The sequence below is a fragment of the Cnephaeus nilssonii genome (assembly GCF_951640355.1).
Source record: "Cnephaeus nilssonii genome assembly, chromosome: 8".
In the NCBI taxonomy this organism is placed as follows: domain Eukaryota; kingdom Metazoa; phylum Chordata; class Mammalia; order Chiroptera; family Vespertilionidae; genus Cnephaeus; species Cnephaeus nilssonii.
In genome coordinates this window covers 31,083,871-31,105,323 of record NC_137079.1, presented here as the reverse complement: position 1 = coordinate 31,105,323, position 21,453 = coordinate 31,083,871, and the positions used below count along the sequence as shown (strand labels likewise).

Below are 21,453 nucleotides of genomic sequence, written 5' to 3'. Positions count from 1 at the left end.
TTTGAATATTGATTGAGGAATGTGGAATGTGGATGACATTCCTAAGAAGGCAAACACTGGGAGATAGAAGGCGAGATAGGGATCTTTCAAAATGGTCACTTTTAATAGATGATATAGGTTCTGTGTTTGTACCATATTTTGCCGTCCTTGAAAGTTATGTTTTGAAAGGTGAGCAATGACTCCATCCAGCATTCCCTTGTTTTCTGTGTAACTGGCCTGTAACATGTGTCTAACATTAGCAGTATTCTCAAATGTATACTTCCAACAACGGTGAAGTCTGTTGCTGAGCTCAGTTGAAGTTCTTCACAGCCTAAACACTGTGTCATTTCCAGAAGCCCAAATTCCAGTGGTAGCTATGTAAGTCTTATCTCTGAGCCAGCAAAAAGGTGGATGTGAGAGGTGTCACAGCCTGCCGGGGGCTAACCAGGCTCACTTCTGGAAAGGATGCGTTCCACCAACAGAAAGAGGTAGAAGGTGGGGAGAGAATACAGCTATGCCTGTGGTCTAAGAACTATTCTTGAGAGTCAAAGAAAATCCCTGCTCTGGACCAACTGTGCCCCACGTTCCACTGTTGATTCATGAGCACTTCAGGGGTGTGGCTGCCATTTGATGGTTCTGAGGCAAAATTTGGAAATGCATCTCTGTGGTGACCTTCGATGTCATTCTGCCTCAGTCCCTTCTCCAGGCAGAAATGTACTCCACATCATCACAGAAAGATAACTACTTCCTTTTTGTTCATAAAGTCCTCTTTGTACTTGGAAAACATTCCAGTTCTTCATTCGCCCTTGTAACCCTGATGACCTGGGACCTAATGTCCATCCCACGTCCAGTCTGCTTGACTGAGCCCGGGGCCTCCTGATCTCATGCAGTGAGATTGGGAGCAGCTAAACCTCTCCGTTTCCTAGTAGAGGGTATGGGTTCTTGTACCTGCACACTTGTTGGGTACGCTTTCTCCTCACCTATCTCTTCTCTCAGCAGAGGGAACAGTGTTAAGAAATACTTATGTTCTTCTCCAGACATTTTCTAACTTCGCAAGGTGGGGGGCTATCACCGAGGTGTCCCAGGCAGAAAAATGCCCCTCTAGTCACAGCACAGTGAGCCAGGGCAGAGGGAGGATGGCCCGCATCCTCTCACATTCCAGCAGTGTCCTGCCTTTGCCCTGGAACACCTTGTCACCTGCTCCCCAGTGACCATCAACACGTCACTTCTCATTTTTCCAGTCTTACTCCTCAAAGGTGCAACTCATCATCATATTTGTGGATCTAGATCACTCAACACATGGAATAAAACTTCTTGGCTTGTTAGTCTCAACCAGTCCCAGCCCCCAGGCACCCCTGCTCCCTGGTAGGCGTGCACACTCCAGCAAACTGGAGTGAGCTGCTCCCTGGTCCTTGGTGCTTTCCTGCCAACTGTTGATGACCCCTTCTGTGTCTAAATGTCTCCTGCCTGTAGGATTCCTGCCTGTCAGTAAAGCCTTACTCATGTGGCACCATCCGCGATGCCTTGCTGCATTTCCCACTGGGACAATGTCTGAATTCCCTTGTCAGTTTTCTCTCCTTTTACCAAGGCCCTTAAGCAGTCACATCTGCTTTGCTGTATATTTATAGTTACAAGACATAATGCCATGGAGGTCTTATCAGAGCTAGACCCTAGGCTAAGTACTTTACACACATTACTTCAAGTTATCTCCATGGTGAGTCTTTGAGGTAAGAACTACTATGACCCTCATTTTACAAATGAGGAAACTAAGGTCGAAGAGTTAAGTGAGTGGGTGGGGCCAGACACAGCCTGAGCAGCCTGACACCCACGCTTACTCCACCTCACCGCTCTCTTGCATCTGAACTTGAAATTACAGGCTAGCTTTCAGAGTGTGGCAATGTGGCTTATTGAGTATGTACCCCCAATGTGCCTAGTCCACTGCCTGAAATAGAGGACCAGGTTAATAAGTGCTTCGGACGTAAATGCATAGTTACTGCCTCTTTTGGGAGCTGAGTAGTATATGCAATTAGGTTGGCCTGTAAACCAGACTTTCTTGGGAGTCAGTCAAGAGCCATACTCCTGACTTGGACATTCAGCAAGAGTGACCTAGCTTTCAAAGCAAGTCTTTGTCAGGCACACCAGGCATGGTATGCATTGAACCCTTTGCGTATCATTGCCATGTGCACGTCTGAACATGCTTGCATTATGTCCTCTTTCTTTAGACCACAAATAACCACCTGTGTAGGTAAGTGGGTTCATGACTGCATCCTTTGGAGTGTGTTCATGCACCTTTTCAGTTTGAGTGAAATCCAGGTTTCACACTTGGGAGCAGGCTTCCATTCTCAAGCTGGGGAGCATTTCATTTCCTTTGTACCCATCACGGTCACAGCACACTCTCTTGAGATGTTTATTAGCTAAACAGGTTTATTCCCTGCAGTGTAGATTTGTAATCTGGGAAACTTGGGGGGAACATCCATGCAGAATATTGTGACAATGGAGATTACAGTGCATCACTTTAGAAGAAGTATTATTCAGTCAGCACTGTAATATATGTTTTGTTTATGAAGAGGTTTTAGTAGTATGGGGGAATGTTTAATGTTAAGAAAAATGAGGATGCAGAATGTAACATCAAGTGTAATATCAATGATGTAGAAAGAAGCACAAGAGAGAGGACCAGAGGAAAGATGCTAAAGTGCCCTCTGCCCAGAGCTGGGCCTCTTCACCCTCCTCAGGCAGGTTCAGCCTATTCATCAGACCAGTCCTCCACTGAGGGGGGAGGAGGCTAATGAGCCCAGGAACAAGGGACTTGGACTGTCCATCTGTCTGTCCCTTTCCTTGTGCCCACTTACATTGTGCCTTGCAAAAGTTAAGGATATTTTTAACTTCTGTTCACAATGCATTTCATCCCAATCTGACACTCAGATGCTTCTAAACTACAGCGGATATATGTGAAAATAAAAATTAGAAAAGTCTGCATCTGTGTGTATGTGTATTCCAAGAGTTTAAAAACAAAACATAAAAAAAACCTTTTTTTTTTTTTATTTTGGTCTCCAGCTATCAAATTATTTTCTCCACTACTCTGGCACGTTGATATAAGAGAATTAAAAGTTGACTGTTTCCTCTTTTCCTGGAAAATATTCTAATGACTCTCTTTGATAATATGTCTGATTGTATGTCTCAAGCATAACCAATCTTTTATGAACACGCAGGGAATTATAATGGCGCTCCACTTGCAAAGTTGAATATAATGCTACTATTCATGAATAGATGGATTCAGGAAAAAATGGGGAGTGAATATCAACATGAAGTTGAACAGTAGGTTTTTATAGGATCCTTAAAACAAAATGCATGTTGGAGGGCCGCGGGGGAAGCTGGGCTAACAGTAGCCGCCACTGGTTGAGGGCCTCCTGGGTCCGGCCCAGGGCTGTGCCTGGGCTTGATTTCTGAGCCCTACAACTAACTGGCCGATTGGCCCTCGTTTTGTCTACAAAACACTGTGGTGGAGAAAAGGATTAACCAGACCCTTGGTCCTTTTACTGGGGATATGAGTCCCTTTTTATCTGTCAGGTTTTGCTGGGGGAATATGCGAGGCAGGGCCTGGATGTCACTGGGAACATTGCATCTGCAAGCAGCTTGTCTGGGAGCTTCCTTCCAGAGGATGTTTGAATATTTTATACACAGAGCCTCAACCCTGAGCACTGCCTTCCTGAAACTTCTGAGTGTCTCGGCACGCAAAGATATTTGGAAGCCTCACTCGAGGGCAGTCCGTCTCCTATTCCCTGGGAGCAGTTACGGGCAAGTGGCTGCCCCGGGCCACGGGCTGGCATATCTCAGAAGCGTTCACTCCCTGGGGGGCACAGTTATGTGCCTGTGTGTTTTCATGAGACACGCACACTGGTTCCCCTGTGGGTTACAACACAGGTTCCCAGATGCTGCTGTGAGAACTGGCCCTGGTCAGCAGTGACATTTCAATGGGCCAAGGAGAAATGAGAGGAAAAAATGAGAAAGCAGACCCTATTTACACTGAGTGGCTAGATTATTATAATCTCTGAACGCATAATAATCTGGCCACTCAGTGTATATCCTATATAATAAAAGGCTAATATGCAAATTGTCCCCTCAACCAGGAGTTCGACCAGCAGGCAGGCTGGCCAACCGCCCATGTCCCCTCCCCCTGGCCAGGCTGGCCGGACCCCACCCATGCACAAATTCATGCACCAGGCCTCATATATATATATATATATATATATATATATATATATATGTATATGTATATGTATACACACACACACACACTGAGTAGCCAGATTATTATGCGTTCAGAGATCATAATAATCTGGCCACTCAGTGTATATGTGTATGTATATGACATACATTCAATGCTTATAATATTTTGTATACATAGGACATATAATATACACTCTCTCCATGTACATACTTAGGTTTCTAGTGTGACGGTAATGTAGCCCTAGACTTCTGATTCTGTAGTCCTGGGGTGAAGCATGGGAATTGGTATTTTCAGAAGCGCCCAAGATGATGCTAATAATCAAAAGCCACCGATCTGATGGAAAGAGTGTGCTCTGCTATTTGGAATCATAAACATAAGATTTAAAACAGGTTCTCCCAGACAAAAAGAGCCAGTGAGGGCCCACAGCTGGTGGGCAGTAAGCCCAGAGTGCCAGACAGGCCCAAATCCCAGTCCAGCTGCATCTGCCCAGGGCCAGGAGCTGATTACCAGCCCCAAGCCAAGAGGACAGCCGGTTGGAGGGCCAGGACCAGAAGCAGAAGAGGAATTGGATCAGAGGTCAGAAGGGAAACCCGTGTACAGCAGGTCCGGGAGGGTTGCCTTAGAATTCTCTCAGCGTGGCCCCGAGTCAAGTTCCTGTGCTTTTGAAGGCTTGGGCGTCCACATTCCCCATTAGCCTCACGCTAGTGGTCTTAAAGCTCCTACTTTGTGTGGCTGACCACAGAGGCCCTCCAGCACCAATGCTGGTGTTTGTGAGAATTGGAAAAGGTCGTGTTCCAGAAAGCTTTTTGTTGGGTGCTTTGTTGTGTGTGCCTGTGTCCCCAAGACATTTTTCAGGACAGCCAGCACTTTAACTGTTAAAAAATATACCATTGGTCCTTGTGAAGATTAAACATAGCCCACTCCATGAAAATGCTGTGATTGTAAGCAGCATGATACCAACAGCTTGAAGTTAGCATTCTGGTTAATGAGGCTGGCAGCATGATTTTATAGTGCTCTAGAACCACCAGCAAACACTTCCCCAACAGGCCCTCTGCCACTCTAGGGGCTGTTTATTACTAGATTATATCCTAGGATGGTTTTTAAGTTAGACCTTTTCATGAATGCTTACTGAGTCAACTTTATATGCATTTTATAGTCTATAAACATTTCACTAGTTGATTCTAATAATTAGAGAAAAAGTATCTTTTGTCATGTACGGGAGGAAAGACTATTCAGACATGAAGGAAAGAAGGTTAGTCCATTGGAGGAGCTGAAGCTGAGACTCGGAGGAAGGGGCAATGGGGACCTGTTACCGAGAGCTGGTAAAAGGGGCAAGAGTGAAATGGAAAACAAATGTTAGGGGGAGGGGGGGAGGGAGGGAGGAAGGGAGGAAGGGACAGAAAATGAGTTATTAAGGGCACAGTTACTGAGACATGAGGCGGATATTCTTGCGTTCGGGGGATGGATACGGAAAAGGTGGCGTGATTTGGTGAAACGCTTCCCCCGAAGAGGACCCCCTGAGCCTTCCAGACCAGGAGGGAACACGAAAGCAGCAGGCCTCTTCTAAGAAGCTCAACCTGGGCCCAGGGGCCGCCTTATCTGAAAGATTAAGGGGGAAAGTGCAGAGTAGCCAAGGAAAGCCGTGCACTTTTCTAGTTCAGAAAGGAGTGATTTGTTTTTCTGAATCTCTAGCCTGACTTCTGCAAGAGGAAGAAAGCCTTGTGTTTGCTGTCCCCTGAAGACCACAGCTAATAAGCGCCTGGCGGCCCTCCCCGGCCCAGCCCCATGTTTGGCCCGGCTGGCGCAGTGCTCCTGGCTGCCGCGCTCTAGCTGGGAGGTCATGGCATGTGTTTAATAAGAAGCTAAGTTTTTTGTTTTGTTCTCTTAAATGTCTTCAGGATAATTTTTGGGAGAGTGTGTGCCCCATAAAAGGAAGAAAATGGTGCTTTTGGAGGCTCATCAGTGGCTTGTGGTTGGCAGCGTGACTGCCAGTTTTACCGCAGGCTAGGGGCGGCCGCACTGCTCCCAGCATCGCTTGTAGAGACCATGGGGCTAATTATTTTACACCTGTTTTCATGTTGCTATCTTGTCAGAGCAGAGATGGAGCTCACTGGATGTTCAGTTACTTGTTTTGCAGTGGGTCAGAGAATTGAGACTTTTTTTCCTACTGTTATGGAGAAGATTGTTGTTTATGGAAAAGAGGACCAAATTCAATCCTGACAGAGGGTGTGGGAGTGGCAGCCTGTTATCACCACCATGTGTGAAATGAACTTCCAGAGAGACGAGGGAATCAAAATGTATTCGAGTGCTCTGGGGCTTGGCATATCAGTATTTAATTTGGGGGGAGTTATCTGGAGTCTCCATAGCACCCAATGTCCGCGTGAGAAATGGGGATAGAGATGGGATTCTCATGCATCTGAAGCCTGGCTAGGTCTGTCTTAAACCCGTTAACATCTTCCAGACCTTACTTGAGGGTTGCTTGTCAACCTTCAGCCTTCACCAATACCACATGCTCTTCAGCTATAAGTCTAAGACTTAAAAAAATAGATAAATAAAGTCAAAAGTAGGTTCTCATTAAGAAAAAGCAGGGGGTCTTGTGCATAAATCTCATGTTTTAGCTTGGCATGTGCAGTGCATGGGTGCTACAACAGATAGTCAGTAGACTTGATGGAAGAAAAGTTCACTGAAGGAAACAAAGTGGACTTCAGTTTTAGCTTCTCAGCATTGCTTAGCTGGACTAGCCCTTGGAATGATAATCTGTAGCATTTCAAAAGCATCCCAGATATGGAACATGATGAAGCTGTATAAGCTAAGAGAACATCAGATCTCTTTGCTTTTGTGGAAACTCTACGGAGTCGGTGTACAACACTAACGCTATTTTTGCTGAATGGAAGAAGGTTCATCTGGCTGTTTATGATGCCATAAGCATGGCTTGAGTCCTTGAGGCTAGGTGAAAAGGGGGAGCAGAGAATAAATGGGCTCTGTGGTTTAAGGTCTGAGAACCTCTGGTCCAGTGGTAACCCAATGCCATGGGCAGCCCAGCCTAAGGATATAATTGTGTACAGCCACACATCAACCAGCAAGCCTCATATAAATTGACTTCTAAATCCAGCACATCAACCCTTTCCAAACACTTTTTATTCTAAAGTTGTAAAAGAAAAAGGATAAAGGGGAGAGGACAAGAATACTTGGAGATAGTAGCATGCAAAAAGAAAATATTGGGTGCTATGACTCAGTTAGCAAAAGCTCAGGATGGCTCCTCCCACTGACCCTGATTTTGGCATAATGTCTGAGTTCCTTGGGCAGCATCTTCTGAAGGGTGGTCCACCTAGTCCGGAAGCCCCAAAGTCCAGCCCTACAAGCCAATTCTAGGAGAAAGCAGAGCATGTAATTCATGGAAACATTTTGAAGTACAAAGAATTGTAAATGGACAGAGAATATTTAAAAGTGCCTCCAAGTGATGGTGAAGTGGTCTCAAAGCAAACTCCAGCTTCTGGGTTGCTCCAGCCTGGCAGGTATCTGCACAACCCTTTATTGTCTGCAGGCTTTCTTCCTGCTGTTTTTCTGCTGAGTGACCTTAGGGGCACCCCTGACTGGGACTACAAAGGACTGCATCCCTTTCTGACTCTGTTGGGGAATTTATGGGTTGCTACCAAGGAGAGGAGTATTGTCTATTAAAGGCAAATACTTCACTGGACTAGTAGGAAGAAATGCTGGCCTCCGCGGCAGGGCTTGACTATTTACGGTATAGCTGTAGTTCCTGACAGGAGTTTCCTCCCAAGGGTGGTGCTCAGGGAAGCTCTGAATCATGAGGACTTCAGGAAAGGAGTATGACTGCTCTACTTTACACGTGTCTGTCAAGAGGGAAACAATGGCAAGCATTGCCTTAGAAACAGACTCCTATTTAAGGATATGTCTAAGCCACCAAATCATGGAGGGCCCGTGCTCACATGCTCCTCAACCTTAGACTGTCAAACCAGCACCTCTCCACGCCCCTGCTTTCTCCTCGCTCACTCCCCAAAGCGCCGCATTCACTGCTTCCTCCTCCTTTTCCATCTGTAGTCGGGAAATCTGTCTGCTCAAGTTCCTAGTTACATGAGGGTGAACATGACACTAACTCCAAAGAACATCAGATTAGATGCACAGTCCATATTGGCACACAGAAAGGACTGGAAGTATGTTTTAAATCAGTAAGGCAAGTTCACTCAACCAATGCAGATAAGCTATCAAAACTCAAGTTAAAACATAGTAATTCATGTAAGAATTACTTTCCGATTTGTGCCCACATACTCCTTTGCACATAATCTTATGTATTGTGTTGTTAAGTATTTATTGTAAGGACTGATGAACTTACAACCTCTCAAGGGCAAGGGGCCGGACTGTGTGCCTCTAGATCCTGGTACTTCGCACTTATGACTCAAAGTATGTTTTCTAGAAGACATTTAGGGGAGGAGTGTCTATCTGTTGATGCAAATAACATAATTCACTTGCCAAGTAACAGAGCAAGAGTTTTCGATTTGGGTAATGGATTACAGGTTTAACCACACCAGACCCGACTGCAGTGTCAGTCCAGATTTCTTCCTCCTCCATCTGGAAAGATTTGTGCCTTATCAGTCTTCTCGTTTCCAGGTCCGTCTTATTGCCATAGCACCGACACTTCCTGGCTTTTGTTGTTCTGTGGCACAAGCTCTGTTTTGAAAGGACAGGAGCATAATAAAAAACGGATATGAAAGAAGGGCCAGATGACATCACTGAAAATACTTAAGGAAGTCCACTCTTTTGCATGTTTATAATCTCAGCATGTTAGTTGTTTGTAATATGATAAGAGCACTTTTGATACATAAGGGGAATTACAAGCCTTGTTGCTCAGACAACGTTCAGGAATTTTTATCTTAGGCTCAGAGTGACGGAAAGAGAACAGGAGGTCTTGGGTTTGTGACCCAAGTGGCCTTAACTTATCGGTTGACTGTGGGCACAACATTCAGTGTAGATGAACTGCTTAAATTGTGCCGATGCCAGCTATTCTCTGACTTAAAAGGAAAGAAATAATTCCAGTATTAAAGGTGAATTTCATACTAAAATTAGCATACTAAATTTTCCCTCTCAAAATCTTAACTCCGAGAAATTGATAATACATGGAACTTAAAAGTATCACCTTGCCAAGGTTAATTCCGTAAGCTTTAGATTCAGCCTTATATATCTGCTCCATGATCACATGTTAAAACATTCAGATGTGTCCATAAACAACGATCTTGCTAAAGAGTGAAAATGTTGACACTTGCTGGGTCACTGAATCGGAGCTCTGAGTGTGGAAATAGATAGGCATCTGCCCTTAGTGGGTGAAACAAAGCAAAAGTTAAGAACGTGAACAGCAAACCCTTTCGGCCATGGGCCGGGCACTGTACCAAGCTCATCCCATGGGTGTATTTAATTTCCTCCTAACAGCAACCCCGCAAGGTACGAATGGTAGATTCTACCCAATTGGCAGATAAGGAGGCTGGAGGAAACAAAGCATAAGGATGATTTGCAAGGCCACAGCACTGTGGCACCAGCCCTGGAGCCCACGCACCCTTCTCCAAACATGGCACCATGGAGAGCAAACCATGCACGTCACAGTGGGGAAGTGCACACCTGCCTAAAGCCCTGGGCACAGCATCATGACAACCTGGAGGCCGATCTTCCTGCAAACTCCCCAGGTTCAGCATAAAAACTAAATGTATATGAGAGTATGACAACATTGGCTCCTAATCCTAAAAAATGTGCACATGCTAATTCTGAATTAGCCCTATCAATGGAAGTCAGCTCCAACACTTGATCTGAACCTCGTCCAGAAAGAAGTGTAGAATTTGGTAGGTTAATATTGCAGCTGCTGATGCCTGTAGTCCCTGAGTGTGCAGCACAAAACCATGAGAATTAAAAGCCAACAGCCTGCTGGGGAGCAAAGAGATGCTTGGGATTGAAAATTCACTTGTGGAATATCCAAGTGGATAATCTAGACGTAAATAATTGAGAGCTGCCCACACTGATCAGGACTCTGAGATGGAGCTTCTGGCCCCAGAAATATGCTTCTGCTGTGACTTAGAGTAGATTTTATTCAGACACCTTTCTTCCAATACAAAGAGAAAACTGGTCCGCTGCTGGCAGAGGAATCCTCAGTCACCGCTAGTATGCAAAGGCATGCATAGATACCTTCTAAAAGCTGCCAGGTATGACGAACTTGGCTAGGTATGTATCAGAGAAGGAGCAAGGCAGAAATTCAGAAATTCTACCCCAGAAGCCAGGCCAACAGGTATGTAAAGTGGCTGTGGTTTTAGTATGGACTCCCACCGGCCCTGGAATCCCACTTTGATTCAGGTTACCGTCAAGTTTGCAGAGATGAAGCTATTTGTATCTAGACCCAAGCCTGCCCAGGCAACTGCTGGTATCCTTGCATGCCAACACAAACCAATACCTGCCTTGCCTGGACCAGCCCCTACCAAACCAGAACAGAAACCTTATTGTATTATGAAAAAGTATTGCTAAGTCTCTTTCATTTCATTCTTTTGGGATTTCCCCCCCAAATTTAGCATAGGGGGAGGGTTTGGGACAAAGCTCTTAAACTGAACGTGCATTTCTGGAATAAATAGCTTCAAGGGACGTATCTACTTTGTTTCTTACAATGAACAATGTTAAATATTCACTCAGGCTCACATGCCAACACTAACAACATGCACATTTTTATTCATTGCCAGAGAATCCCAAAAACTGACATGCTGCATAAATAAATAAAATTCAGTGTAGGTAATGTGTGAGGTAATGCCTATACTAACTGATGTCTTAGTAGACTGTCTCTCACTAGCTGAACAGGGCATAAACAGAATGGCTCATAAGTATTTAAGGGCATTTATTCTAAATATAACATGAAGCTCTTTGCTGTCTGTGCACTGTAAGACAGAATGTTATAATTATATGGGTGGCCTCTTGAACGAAAGTTGAAGGCTCCTGATGGATTATTTTTCACCACACTGAGACGGAACAAGGTCCCTCAGGCTATAAAAATGACTGAATGACAATAACCTCCACCAAAAATGATGTGGCCAATCTTATTATTTATTTGGTGAGAACATTGACACGACTGTGTAGCGGGTAAGAGAGTATTGAAGTGGAGTCTGCTTTGCCAAGGTGCATTTTCTCTAACTCAGGTATGCTGATAAATCATTACTGATCAACAGAAGGATGATGTCAGTATAAAATGGAAGTCATGTTAGCTCATGCATGATGTTTTCCCCAGCGTGTTGTTTGCACACCAGGTAACAGGGCAGCTGAAAGCTAATAGATTAGCACAGTGAACACAGCACACTGTTGAAGAATTTAACTCTGATCCAGATGCCCGAGTCCTCAACCTCTTTCTCTTGACTCAGTTAGTCCACATGTCTCCCTAGAAGTGCTGATTGCATGATTGTTCCCAATGTTTGGCCATATGTCCCTTGTTCTCTGCAACTTAGCAGTCTTAATACTTCTTTACATCCCTTTCTATTAAATTGCTTCCTTCACTGTTCTTTAAAATAAAACACTATATTTACTGTAGTGTTTTTTACTTATTGGGAATTTTACATATCTATTCAACTGTGCCATGATTTTTACTGGTGTTTTGACTAATTTTATTAGTACCTTGATTACCAAGTTGCTAGGTATTGAGTGGTCTGCCTATAACACGGTTTTCCCCATAAACCTTGTTGGTTTCTACCAGTTTCTACCAGATTCCTGGTTGGAATCTACCAGTGCCTTGATCCTGGACTTCCAAGCCTCCAGAACTGTGAGAAATAAAACTGTGCTGTAAGCCACTGTGTAAGCCACCCAGTCTATGCCAATTTGATATAGCAGCCTGAACAGACTAAAGTACTGGGCATCAGTAATTAATAAAAATATGATCAGTGGCAGTCTATATTGAGGATGGAGAAGGGTGACTTCCAGAAATTGATCTGTTGACAGACCCACTAAAGAAGTGCAAGACAGTATTAAAATGATTTCAAATAGAAGCATCCAGTATCTGACCTCATTCTGTGTATGTGTGCACGTGTGAGAGTATGTGTGAATGCACATGCACATTTGGTTACACCAACTCCTACAGGGTAGCTGATGGGCATATTGGCTTCAAATTATGCATGCTGTGTGGCAACTGCATCATGACATCAAGAAGAGAGGCTTTAGCAATCAGAGCACCTCCCCTGGAGGACCCTAACATGTCAGGGCACCCCAGCCAGGATCTTGCACCAGGACATTGGTCGAACAAGGCAGCACCCAGGCCAACATGAGCCATATCATCAGTGGCCAAGAAGCCATGACAGGAAAGGGGGGATCAGATTGGTAACGGGGGTCTTTCGTGGAGAGCTGAACAAGCTGTTTCAAAATGTTTGAAAAGAAAAGGAACTCGTTCTCACTTGAGACTTTGGTGGCTGTGTTTCATTTGTAATTCAAGACTTTGGAAATCCCAGGGAGGAAGTGGTTTAAGATCAATCTTTGGAATCAAGTGGGTAATACCCAATTCTAAATAAAACAGCCTTAGATGCATAAGCATATCTAAGTTGCAAGGGAAATAAATCTTCAGATGTCTTAGGCGCTGACACTGTGGCTGCCATGGATATTATGAGAGGCAATGGATATGTGGGGGTAATGAATAGATCCCTGGAGTTAAACAGGAGTTAGAAATAGAAGGATACCAGAACTCAAATGAGCTAGACATTAGATTACAAAGAAGAAACACCTTAAAATGGAGGCAATTCATACTTCAGATAGGATATTTCATACTCCAACACAAAATTGCCTACATTTCAAGGCATGCTCACTTGGCTGTATGCCTACTCTTAAGACTGCCTGTCGATTTACTGTCTAGCTGACCCCCACCCAGCCTATACAATCACTGATTTGTGCCTTGCCTGATTCCTGACTACAGCCACACGCTCCCATGTACCTGGGTCTTCACTGTATAGGTTCCAAATTTCTAGACTAGATGACTCAAGATGAGGCAATTTTAAATCTCCACCCAGCACCTAATGAAGGAATGCAACAATGACACCTCAGCCTATCTCAGGTGAAAGATCAGTACACTGAATGGGCACTGTGGAAGGAGGGAGGGATGCTTCTGGGTAGAGCCTATATCACCTGCACTCAGAGTGTCAGAACCTACACCAACTCCTACATATGCCAGAGTGTCCAGGAGCATCCCTGCCTTCCTCACTAGTGAGGAGACATATTTGGATTCTGCTTTTGGCCTTGAGGAGGAGAGTGAGCTATGAAAAAATGGCCAGAGCAGAGATGTGACAGAAAATGCCAAGCCCCCTTTTCCTAACCAGATGGACCACTTGTCTTCACCTGCAGGACCAGGCCCACCCACACTCTGAGATCATTTCTAGCCCTGGGCAAGGAATTTCTCAGGAAGCATTGGCTCATACAACCTTGGCTGGGTTTCAGCCCTCATTGCTGTGTCTGGGGGTCCATGCCAGAGAGTTAGGCCTGCACCTGATACTACTAATGACCATTAAGATTTGGATGGTGCAGGAGACTTGATGAAGCACATCATTGAATCTTCGCAACAGACCTAGGAGAGGTCCACTATCCTCCTTTTGTGCAGAGGGCACTGCTGTTCAGAAAAATGAGGTCATTTCTCTGTCAAGACTGCCCTTTGCCCTATCAGGACTCCTGATCTACCTCATTCCTACCTTCCAGCCTCACAGACTAACAGTCCCTGCTAGGGGCCTTCCTTATCCTGGAGTTTAGCAACTTGAATGCAGTCTGTCATTTAGCCTACTTTATATGTCATAAGCATAAATGATGTAATTTGAGAAAGTGTTCTGGCTCGGCCTTTGGCCTACCGGCACTCTCTGTGCCTGCCAACAGCCTTCCCCATCTGGTTAGATTCCTGAATTGTGGGTTCTTTTAGTCAGTCCTACCTGTCAACACCCAAGCCCTGGCAGTAAAGGATGGCTATCATAGGTACTCTTGTCAATAGCAAAATCTATTCAGAAAACACCCCAAGACTTTGAGCTGCCTGAGAAGAGAGGGTGGAGAACTGTTGGCTAGTCATTGCTCGTAAAAACGTGTAAGTCTTCAAGTATAAAAACCATGTAGCTTATTGCTGATGACTCAAGTGAGAGCACCCAATGCCATGCCTTCTGGTTATGTCTGCTGCAAAGGTGAGCCAGAAGGAGGAGTGATATTATCCCTCAGGTATTCACCTGGGCAAAAGCAAAAGAACTCCTGGAGGACATGAAGACCATCATCCTAGAAAGACCTTCTGTAGGTCATTATCTCTCTTTTGAACGACTGTCATCCTTTCTAACACAACGTCCCCCTCTCCCCCTGCCTTCTCCTAGCCCCGTGATAACAGGCAGCAACTCAAGATGTAACTGCACTAGAACTAGTTGTTACTCAGTAACAGTCCATTGGAGTAGGTCACTTTAAATGGGTGAGCACTTTTGTCCATCTCTTATTTCACTGCCTACAAATGTGGCCATTTCAGGACCATCTAGAGTGAGCACATTTACTTTGGATGTCCTTGAAATGCTATTACACAAAGGAAACTGAATTGGCTGGATTTCCCACCCCCATTTATTGGGAAGAAGGGTTTTGTTCTGTGTGGAGTGGCTGTGATCTGCATTTCCTCTGCCATATACTCTGTCTTGCTAATACTATGTTGGAATTATTTCCTTAATTTCTAAAGCTGCATGTGCGGAAATGGCTTATATTTCCTGTTTTGATAAACTAATAGAATTTTACTGGGAAACTTGTTCTCAAGCTGGCTTTCTTCTTTGTTGAACTCTTTTTGGATTAAAAGGATAATTCTAAAAAGTCTTGCTTGACTGGACTTGCGACAAAGACAAAGACTTGTATAGATACTTTTTTTTTTACCTTAAATATGAAAGATTACTTTTTTGCAATAAGAAATGTTTGTCTTTTATGTCCGTTAGAATGGGTTATTCAATATCCTTCTGTGCAGGAAGCTGGGGTTGGATGCTGGGGGCAATCCAATGGTAAAATATCTGTAAATTCCCTACAGAGACTTGCTCTTTTTGGCTGGAGGTATATTGGCTTGAAAAGACTTTCTTGGACAAGAAGTTTCTTGGAACATGTGGAGGACAAAATATTCTTTGTTGTAGGACAAATGAGTTTTGTTCTTGCATGTTCATATAAATTTGATTAGTACTTCTTATGTGTAAGTTGAAAACAATGGCAAGCATTTTTTCATATATATATGTATATATGTGTGTGTGTGTATATATATATATATATATATATATATATATATATATATATATATATATATAATCAACTTTAAATGATATTTACATCTGCAGAAAGCTAGGTACATGTCCATGGATTTGTTCTTTTAATATACATGGATGGTTCACGCTGGTAGTTATAGAAATAGCTAGTCTTAAAGAGTCTAAATCTTTTATGTGTTTTGTTTTCTGGCATTCCACTTGCTATTTAAACTTATTTTTAAATGTCCTAAATATGAGGACAAATCTGCCATTGGGAGAAGTGACAATGAGCTGTTTTCTCGGTGTTTTTAAATGGGGCCACTCCCCAGATGCCTACAGAGGAGTACCCCTTTTCACCAGGCAGCGGAGGAAATGATCCCTAACGAAAGCAGCATGATACTCACTTCTCCTGGTGCCAATAGATTGCACAAATAGGAGGCAGGGCCAGCAACATGTGGGACCGGATGTCCTCTTAATCTCGCAGCTGTTACTATTGATCTCTCTGCTCTGACCTCTTACTGAATTCCATTTATAGATGGCAGAGCAAAGTCTCTGCTGGCAGCCAGAGAGCCAGTGGCTCAAGGCAAGAATTTCTCTGTAGACTCGGATAGGTTCCTGGTTCAGGAAGCTAGAACTCAGCTTTCCTTAAAAGATTCCATCACTTCTGTTCTACCAGAGACAAAAGCCTGACCGAGGAATCTAGATCATGCATCTAGGTCAGTGGTCGGCAAACTCGTTAGTCAACAGAGCAGCAAACTGCGGCTCTCGAGCCGACCACTGATCTAGGATGATTAGGACAGACTGAATGCCCATGCTAATAGATGTCTTTTTAAATCTTTCTAAATGTAATGATGCCAAGATTCGGATAAAGCTCCAAAGCAAAGAATTCCCTTATAAAACGCTAACCAAGAAATCTCTTGTTCAGAGCTCTCCACGTTGCCCCTGGAAACCATGTGCATTCCATTTGAGTAGAATATGATCCAAGGTTTCTAGAAAATGTATCTTATGCCTTAACATTGCCAAATGGCTCTTAAGGGATCTAAGTCATTTCCAATTCCTAGACTTTCTAATAGCATAGCAGTGCTGGCTACCAGCTCAGGGCAGGGAGAGTCTTCAAAAGGCTGTTTTGAATAAGGACAAGAGGATAAAAATGTTTTGGCACTCTGATTGATTAGAAGCTCAGCAACTGAGTCCTGAGTGCTCAGAGCTTCTCTAAACATGCCACAGGTGGCAGGGGTCAAGGGGAGCCTGGGGGCTGACATTTGTCTAGGACAGACATGTCTTGAGTCCGTTTTAGGCATGGAACACACTGAATTCTTACGAACTACTGCTTTCTATTCCATTAACGGAGATGGCTCAGTGGTTTGCTGCTCTCCCATTGTCTCTGAACAACGTCTCTTCACAACGCCAGTCTATTAATCTAGTGCAGTGCTCTACACACTTCAAGGTGCTTACCTGGAAATTCTGTTAGAAAGCCGGTTCTGATCCAATCAATCTGAGGTGGGGTCTGCAATTCTAACGAGTGCCCAGGTAATGCTGATGTTGCATCCACACACTGCACTGGGAGTTTAAATGGTCTAGATGCAGAACAGCAGCGTTTCAAGCATGGATTGATTGATTACCTCTTTGCTGTTGTGTCTGAGCCCCTGCCTCTAATCAATCAACCTTCCTTCTCTCTTTCTCCCCTCTCCCATTTCAGTGGTGATACTATTTTCAGGCAAATATCCCTCAAACCCTTTGTTCATTGTCTTCACCATGCACTCTCAGTCCTTCTCATTTCTTAAGTGTCCACGGCTCTCTCCACTCCACTCTCCCTTGCCAATATTAATTGTTTCAGGGATGACCCGTTCTTCATCTTTACAGGCATAGCCCAGAGATACTCCCAGTCTACTATGCTGCGTATGTCTAAGCTGCTTTCTATCTTATTTTCCAAAACTTATAATTCACATTTATTTTTCAAAACTACTAGCAGTCCCATAGTACTTTCTGAGATGTCAAAAGCTTACAACGATATCAAAATGAACATCCCTTTCCCTAAGTCTGCAACTTTCTTAATTCCTCTACTTTTTCTGGAAGGAGCAGGTGAGACCAGTGGGGCCTAGTCTTTAGGTTGGTGGGTGACCAGATAGCTGCCAAGATGGGAGCACTTACAGGTCCTCAGTGAATGTACATTCATTTGCTGAAGAAATTAATGATTAATCCCCCCAGTCAAACTCCTTCCATAGCTTGGAAGTTAGAGCCACATTTTGAAATGGTCACGTATCTTGGTAGCAATTGAGATGGCTTCAATTGAGCAAGGAGGACTGAGGATGTCCCGCACCTGTAGATTGTCTTTTTCCTGGATTATGAAGTGGCAGTGGATTGAAGTTGAGTCCTGAGACAGGAGTTGGGGGATAGGGCTATGTAAGGGCATCCTGAGGGTTATAAGAAGAATGGGTTCAAATTCACTCCAGTCCAAGAGGCTCCTGGTTTCCTAATGATAATAATCCAGAGGTCTTGCTTTCCTGGGCCTAGAGGCGAGTGGTTCTCTGACTCTCCCCTTGGTAGCAGTAGCGAGGGCCTCAGGTCAGGCAGCAGGGAGGTCCTTCTTTGTGAACAGGCCCGTAAGAAGGGAGTACAGTGGAGCCCAAGTGAAAGAATCCTGGCTAAGGTAGTCCTGTTGGTCGGTTATCTGGTATGACTTTAATGGCACTCACCACAATTTAAATTGTGTAGGTTTCATTGTTCGTTTACATAATTTTCTTGTCAGTTTGTTTACATGATCTATTCCCTACTTAATATCCATGGCCCAGCACAGCATATCACCCTGAGTAAAAATTCAGTGAAGAATGAATGAATGAATGAATGAATGAATGAATGAATTTTCAAAGTGGAAGAGTGGATGAGTTATCCTCAAGACCCTTCCAGCTGTCATATTAGTTTGGAACTGGGGGAGTTAAGTGATCTCTCCCTGGTGGAGCTGAAGGAAAGTGTGCCCCTAAACACTCAAAGCTGGGGAGCATGTGGCATAGGCTTCTTTGTGGTGCCAGAGGCTGCATGGGAGCAGTTTCTGTGTGAATATGAGGCCATAGGACTTGTGCATGTTAGAGTCCAGCATTCTTCAGGGGGTTGGAGCCTTTACCAATTTTCACAGATCTTCAGCATAACTGGTCTCATTGGACCATGGGCCCTTTTCTGCCCCATGATGAAACAAGGAGGAGAGTTTGGGCCAGCTCAGTTGAAAGGCTGGGGCGTGGTCCATGACAGTGGACACTCTCCACACCTTAAGCAGGGTCTGTGGGAGCCTCCTGCTCTGGGAACTGTATCTCCTTAGATGCCTAGACGGTGACCTCACTGATCTGTAGGAGGCCTTGGGAAAGCATGGTTTTGGAATGTTGCTCTACACAGTGCTCCAATGGGAATGCAGATTTGAAGTGAGAAACTATTGGAGGATTTAATTGATGTTTCTGAGAGAGCCTGACCATACAGGTGAGAGCATGCCTTCCTGGAGTTAAAGATCTGGACTAGGGCCAGCTTGTCACCTTTGAGGGTGGTAGGCAGACCCTTGAGGTGGATATAGGGTAGGAGGAAACTAGTCATCTTTATTAAGGAATTGACAAGAAAGATCATGCTTTGTCTGTGAGTTGTAATAAAAGCAAGGGTAGATGAAAGGGCCTAGAACATGGGCAGTGGTTGCTGTGAGCTTTTAATATTCTTCTGTTGGGAGTGGGGTGGGGGCTGGGACACAGGCATAGGATGCCAAAGAGCAGTTCACACACTCCTCATCCAAGGTCCTCAGAAGAGCATTCATATCCTGAGACTGTTCCAGAGCCCAGGTCCCAACAGGGGAATGCAGAGGCTCAGGTCTGAAACTTGTTCAGTCTTTAAGAGACGTCTGGAACACATGCCCTGCCCTAGTAAAGTAAATAATTCTGTTCATCCGGAGATCTGGCATTCCAATACTTAGGGCTCTTGTAGATTCGGAATTCATAAGAGCCCCTCTGTAGTATATGTAAGATGCTGATGAGAAAACACACACACCCCACATTACATCACACACAGACACGTACCCATACACACAAACAACACACACACGGGGCTAGAATTTTATGGTAGAAATTGTCTGTGGCTTGTAAGGCGGAGGGCTACCTCTTGACGATTTATTCCTCACCTCCTGAGACAGGGTGTCTGAGCCATTGACACACAGTTGAAAAAGTGTTGAGACCGGGAGTTATCGATCCTTCAAGTCAGTTCCAAAAGCAAAGAAGCACTATTAAATTTCAAGCAGGTTATGAAGAACTCATTTCTCTAACTAAATCCAGCACATAGCCTAAGCCTAGAATAGAGAGTCTGTTGGATCAATTTGAAACCATTAAAATCATTTTAACCATTGATTTATACAGAAGAACTTGGCAAGTGGCTTTAAAATCAAAACTAAAAATAGCAGGTGGAGAATATGAGTTTATGCTTCACCCATTAGACTGAGGAGTCCCCCTACCCTTTCCAAAAACTGCTAAGTGGATTATTGCATGAACCAGGGATACCTGCCAACATACCTATTCATGTCATAGTCATATGTAATACAAAGTGTAAATAGGGCAGTCCATATAGACTTCTCTCTTTGGTGCTAAGGGTAGTTCATAAAACCGGGGCTCAGCATGGAGCTTGATTTACCTAATATAAAAACCAAATACTCAAAATAATGTAATTTCAAAATGAACCCCCCCCCATAAATAAACATTGAAGTCATAAAAATTGGAAAATACCTAGAACCCTATTTTTAGGGCATGAAAGGATTCTCTGTGTGTTTACTCTTATGCTGTGGAACTCATGCTGTTTTCATTGCCTCACTCAGGCCACATAACCAAAAGGAGATTCAGAAGGCTTTCCAGGTACTGGTTTCTTTGCAGGATCTGAAATTTTCAGATTTTTTTAATTCTTTAAAGTAGTGACTGATATCAGATTAGGTAAAGAATTACAATTAAAACACACAAAAAATGAAACTTTCAATGAGACCTCTCTACAAGAAGAACACTGAGTAGTTATTGAGGTGTAAGGTAAACTCTGGCCAGATGGCTTCGAGTCTGAGTTTGCTTGTGTACCCATCTGAGTTTGAACATTCAGGAGGGCCGTGCTAGCAGGAGTTACAGAGGCAGCCAGGTAAAACATCAGCATTTCCATGTGAACATTCAGTACCGTGCCAGGAACAGGGAAGATGCTAGCATGAAAAACAGATAGAAAAACTTACAGAGGGCGTTCCTACGTGGCCATCCTGTTTAGTCATTGAGACTTAATTCAGAAGAGAATGGAAGATCTGTGGTAAAATGAAGTTCTGTTTAAAGTTGGAGTGGGTTCTGTTGTCTGGGGAGTGTTGCTTGCATATTAGCATTTGGCTCAGTGCACACCAGAAGCTAACTGTGCCCAGGGTCCCTTGAGTATAAGTGCCTGCTGATGGGCAGCCTAGGTGAAGGTGACAAGGATGAGAAGCCAGACAGCAGATTCTCCTGTGAACAGCTGGACTAACTCACCTTGGTGGGGGGTGGGTAGAGGGGAGGTTAGAGGGGGAGGAGGAGGGCAGGGCTTGGCTGACCAGAGAGGAGAGAGAAAAGGGCCAACCCAATTGTCATTTCCTGCTCAAAATACGTAGTACTGTGAACGGAGTCTGAAATGGAGAGCTCAGACATAGTCCTGTCTCCAAGTCCATATTTTACCTGAAAACTAGATCAAGGGCAAAAAACATCTCTTTCCCCTAATTCTGGTTGGCATTGTCCAGCTAGAGAACTCTTTCAAATTATCCACTCAACTCATTAAAGACTTATAGCTCAGTGTATGATTAAAAGTTCCATTATGCCACCCAACCTGACTAAATAAATACTTCCCCCAAATCCCCAGCTCTCTTACTGCCCACGAGCCTTGCTCACAGAGTGAAGGGAAGAAAATGGGCTTTCCTCTGCAGGGGGATCACCCCGGATGTCAGGGTACCTATGTGATGGAAGTGAGGGTTTGTCATCCTATCCGGTGTGTTTG

At 44.2% G+C, this 21,453-nt stretch overlaps 1 protein-coding gene across 1 annotated transcript in view; it reads left to right on the top strand.

Moving 5' to 3' along the window:
* COL4A2 (collagen type IV alpha 2 chain) overlaps positions 1 to 21,453 on the top strand; it is a 183,368-nt gene that overhangs the window by 24,395 nt on the left and 137,520 nt on the right. The gene's annotated exons all lie outside the window — the stretch shown is intronic.